Source organism: Clupea harengus, chromosome 2, assembly GCF_900700415.2.
Source record: "Clupea harengus chromosome 2, Ch_v2.0.2, whole genome shotgun sequence".
NCBI classification, from domain to species: Eukaryota; Metazoa; Chordata; class Actinopteri; order Clupeiformes; family Clupeidae; genus Clupea; species Clupea harengus.
In genome coordinates this window covers 6,703,316-6,708,315 of record NC_045153.1, presented here as the reverse complement: position 1 = coordinate 6,708,315, position 5,000 = coordinate 6,703,316, and the positions used below count along the sequence as shown (strand labels likewise).

General features: G+C 48.7%; 1 protein-coding gene across 3 annotated transcripts in view; it reads left to right on the top strand.

Moving 5' to 3' along the window:
* Window positions 1-532: 532 nt before the first annotated feature.
* raph1a (Ras association (RalGDS/AF-6) and pleckstrin homology domains 1a) overlaps window positions 533-5,000 on the top strand; it is a 120,378-nt gene continuing 115,910 nt past the window's right edge. For all 3 annotated transcript variants that reach the window (XM_031581655.2, XM_031581659.2, XM_031581650.2), the window contains exon 1: window positions 533-1,196. The gene's annotated coding sequence lies outside the window, so the exon portion shown is untranslated. The remainder of the gene's footprint in view (window positions 1,197-5,000) is intronic.

The following is a 5,000-nucleotide window of genomic DNA, read 5'->3' as shown; positions in this document are numbered from 1 at the left end:
AGCCTTTTAAGCCATAAAAGGCTCATAACAAAGACTGGCACAATACAGCATACACAAGGTTACACAAGGAGGGGTGGGGTGTGTGTGTGTGTGTGTGTGTGTGTGTGTGTGTGTGTGTGTGGGGGGGGGGGGGGGGGGGGGGGGTGAGAAGCCTTCCTCAATTTTCTTAGAACCTTCAATGGTTGTATGGACACTGAGAAGTAATAAGAGTCATGGATTCTGATGGGGTTCTGCATTGCACCCCTCTTTTGTAGGGCAGTCTGTTTAGGTAGGGCATCTGCCAAACAGGGCAGGTGTGTGTATGTGTGTCAACTAGCAATGTTTGAATTATTTTCACCACCACCCCCTGTGGAACCTCTGTTACTGCTTCATAAAGGAATAGATCCCATTTCTGACTAACGAGAACACTAAGAGCGCGCTGCGTTCGGTTGTGGTTATGGTTAAAATATTTGCATTTCTATGGAGGAGAAAAGGCTTGTAATGGTTGGATATGAATTCCAGTATTTCGTTCGGCGCTAGATAGCTCTGACTCGGGGGCTTCTAAAAGCAGATGTCGGTTTCCCATCTACCACAGCACGCCGAAAAGGCCGAGTTTTCTCAGGCATGGATGAAATCTGATTTGTCCAAATGGCGTAACTTAATAAACGGACTTAGTAGAGAGCAGATGGTTCGAATAAATAATAAGAGGATTCGCTCCCAAATGCAGCACGTTGTCCACTCTAAATCCCATTCCCCGAGAACGCATACGGCCACTCCACTGGCAGCGAGGTTCCACTGGGGGGAAAAAACGCCCTCTCCTCGCCTGCCTTCCCTGTGACGTGCGAGGTTTCGGTTGATTAGTCTAGGCTGATTTTGGGAGAAGGGGTTGGACAGGAAACGGAGACGCCTAGAACGCACATCAGTCCGCGCCTCCCGAGGAAAAGGAATGGAAGCGGGGACGTGAGTGTGTCACCGGGCAAGCAAGCGGACGGAGAGACAGAGCGAGAGAACGAGCGAGCGAGCAAGAAAGCAAAGCCGAATCCAGCGGTCGGTTGGCGGCAGCAGCGGTGATAGGGCGCTTCCAAGACCCTCAAGACTGGCTGGTTTTATTCGATTGGTGCCTGGATTGCGGGATTTGCGTCGACCTCACGTCTTTCCCAAATCATTGTTACCATATTCCTTGGAAGCCGCAACAAGAAGACCCAGGATAATTGACGGTAAGTAGGCTACTTAGATTAGCTGTTGTTGCCGGTTGCGGCTCTATTTTCATGGATCACACTCTCGCTTCTAAATTTTGCTGTTGACATCCGTGCCAGTTGGTCTGTTGCTAGCTAGACAGATGAGAAGAGACTGCGAGGAACCTGAATTGTGTGTGGGCCCAATCAGATCTCTATTAGGAAAGGCTCGGTGAATATCTTCGAACCTAAACTGGCTTCATAAAATTGGTCGATTTAAGAAGCAAGCCCATGCATTGCAGGGAAGATGGGAGAGCAGACTAAGATCAAATGCACTGGAATACATCTGAATCATAGTAGACTGTAGTCTTATCCCTAACAGGGGACAGTGCGGCAGAGTGCAATAAATCTGTCAAAATGAGAAGGATTTTCTCACTGTATGCAGAATAGATAACCGGAGGGCACTGAAACAGATCCACTCGATGTTGCTGGCAGGTTGTCGGACTGGCTTGTTGGCTTGCTATAGTCACCGGGTCGGGTGTGTATTGATTCACAATCTGGGAGCTGTATGCCGCAGGGGCAGAGGGGATGGAAGCCGTGGGAAGGCTACATCAGGGCCTTGGACGACTGGGGTGCGTCATGTAAACGCCTCATGAAGGCTACAACAATCTTTCATTCATATTTTACCGTTCACTTAACCCTTAATGTAAAATAGGGTCTCGTCACTCGATAACCGAGCCGGTGCCATGATGCGTTGGCGATATGGATGCCTCGGGGTTTCTGGGTATGGGCGTGTGCTCGTGTGTTTTCTTAATTCATTTTCGAAATCAGCAACGTTTCATTCCTTTTCTTTTTCTAAGAAACGGCTTCTTCGTCCGTCTTGCTGCCACGGTTGCCTGATATCTCTAGGTCGAGAGTGCTGTATCTCTTTAGAGCAGGGAAAGCAGTTTGTAACAGCCGACTCCACCCCAGCCGTGTGGCTTGACAGTTTGTAGCGAGACTGGGATGCTCATGTTACAATCTGCGCACAATAGGCCCGGTGCGCACGGCATGACATTACCTTACGGCGCAGGCTAAACGGGAATCTCCATGAATGATTCGTGTGCCAAAACCCTGCTTTTGCACCGAATTGAACTGCACCGAACATGGCCTATTTTATTTCAGCATCTGGTTATGAAATAACGCCTTTTCATGATTTTTAACTGTTACCATATTCCTCTAAGACCGCTCTGCCTTCCCCTAACCTGTTTTGTGCTGATGTGGCGTACATCTCTGCTAGCATCTTACCCAGTCACACTTGAAAGGCGATTCGTAATTAAAATGAATGTAGAGGAAAAGAGTAGACCTATATCTTTTCGGTGTGTGCAATCAATTGATCTGAACACGCAAAGTGGTCAAAGATGAAGAATTTATAGATTGTGCCGTAAATGCAGTATGAATCGTGCGGCGCTAGGATGGATATGGAGCAATATGTGTCAATGCGATGGGTGTTGTTTTTGTTACAGTGTTTGGAAGGCTTACAATAAGCCGCAGCCCGACAGGCAAGAAAGCCTAGGCAGAACATCTTTATGCCAACCCGAACCTCAGGAGTATCATAACGTGATGTCAGCAGCGTCCTCTCCACCATTGGTCCAGCGAGTGGGCACGACTTGCGAATGGTTCTCTGACGTCAGGCAGATTTGGTTATTTTATGCGCCGATTTTGAGGCCCGGCAGCGGCCTGTCTGCCTTCGGGAGATAGGGGCCTTAAAGGGAGACCCAGGAAAATCAAGAGAAAATAGGTCAGATCACTGCTGGTGTCTTTAAGATACTTACTCATATCAGGTATAGGCTTTTTGAACACAGAAGGTAGCTATTCATTTCTGTCTCCCTGCACTTGTTTTGTCATTTGTGGTGCTTATTTGTGTCACTTAGGCCTGTATTTATCTTCTCTGACGGGCTTGTTTGCTGGTCACGGACTGTTTGTGTACGCTGGAGTTTAGGCAGGTGTGGGCAGGTTTTGAGGCATGGCTGGCGTCCACCCTAATGTTCCTGCGGAGGAGATTAGGCTGCCGTTGAGGTTAACTGGCACACTTTATCAGGCAGTTAAGTACTGGCAGTGCCAACGCAGACGGTGTCGGTGCCCCGTGGTGCGGCTGTGAAGGAGGAGGAGGGGGGGGGGGGGGGGGGGACAACGTCGACCTGTCAGTCTTACTTGTGAACCTGACGCACTTCTTTGATCTCAGACCATTCAGGGCTCAGGTCTGGTGATGTAGGGAGCTTATTTCTCAGACGGGGTGAGCTGAGGTCCAGCGATTCAGCAGCCTAACACACACACACACACACACACACACACACACACACACACACACTGTGCGTGGTGCTCCAGAAGGAGGCAGGAATGCACACAGTTAAACCTCTGGTGGGGAGTTGTCCTACCTCTCTCACTGATAAGCTCCAGGTACTTAATGAGGGAGCTGTGATGTGGAATTTATATTTATTTATAGTTAGTTATCACACCTTATCTAATACGACATTTCAAAAAATCATGGTGAAATTAAAACATAGCTCTTTTTCTTCACTTGGTTTATCAATCAGCTGTTTATATGTGTTGTTTTCTAACTAAATGTGGCTGCCAAATCAATGTAAACAGACTTCAAGACTATATTAGCACTTTGACTATCTGTGACACTAAAGTCTTTCCTAATACTTTGCTCTTTAACTCACTTATTTCCCCAGAGAAATGTAAGAGTCTGGGTATCTAGGGACTAGAAGCTTGTGTCTTGGTCCTGTCTGTGGAGGTGTTTGGGGACTAGAGGCTTGTGTCTTGGTCCTGTCTGTGGAGGTGTTTTGGGACTAGAGGCCTGTGTCTTGGTCCTGTCTGTGGAGGTGTTTTGGGACTAGAGGCCTGTGTCTTGGTCCTGTCTGTGGAGGTGTTTGGGCTCTGGGTGTTTGGGTGTTTGGGGACTAGAGGCCTGTGTCTTGGTCTTATCTGTGGAGGTGTTTGGGGACTAGAGGCCTGTGTCTTGGTCTTGTCTGTGGAGGTGTTTGGGGACTAGAGGCTTGTGTCTTGGTCCTGTCTGTGGAGGTGTTTGGGTTGCTGGTGCTTTGGGAGGGGTTTACTGTGTGCAATCCCTGAAGAAGGGTGCGGTTAGTGTTAAGTAAGAGATGTGATCATACTCCTGGGCACTGGGCCAGGGATGGATGAAATTCGCCTGTCCTCTCTGAGGCCAGTGATGGACGGACACACACACACACACACACACACACACTTCGGTGGGCTCTTCCAAGCCTGTTATCCTGCAGGAAATTCCTCCTTTACTCCCGTCCTTGGGGGAGTTGTTGCATATTTGTAGAAGGAGGGAGAGAGACAGAAAGAAAGAGACAGAGGGAGAGAATGAGAGAATGAGGGAGGGAAAGGATGGAAGCGGAGAAAGAGAGAGATAGGTAGAAGGAAGATATAGATAGATAGGGAGAGAGAGAAGGAAGCAAGGAGGGAGGGGAAAGAGAGAGAGAGAGGGAGAAGGGAGAGAGAGAAGGGAGAGCAAGAGAAGGAGGGAGAGGGGTAATTTGCTAGCGGAAGAGTACGTAAGTGTACACACACCAGAGAGGGGGATACGCAAGAGGGGTTTTCAGATGGCAATTGTGTAATAGCAACTTAGAAAAAAAAAAACAACAGGAAAAATAGCAGGACAGAGATGTTGAGAGGGAGGGAGAGAGGGAGAGGGAGGGAGAGAGAGAGAGAGGTCAAGAGTGCAGGGGAGAGAGAGAGAGAGAGAGAGAGAGAGAGAGAGAGAGAGAGGGATGAATCAATTATGTGTGCATGAGAGGGACCGTAGCAGACAGCGCTGCAGTGTGGGGTCATCTG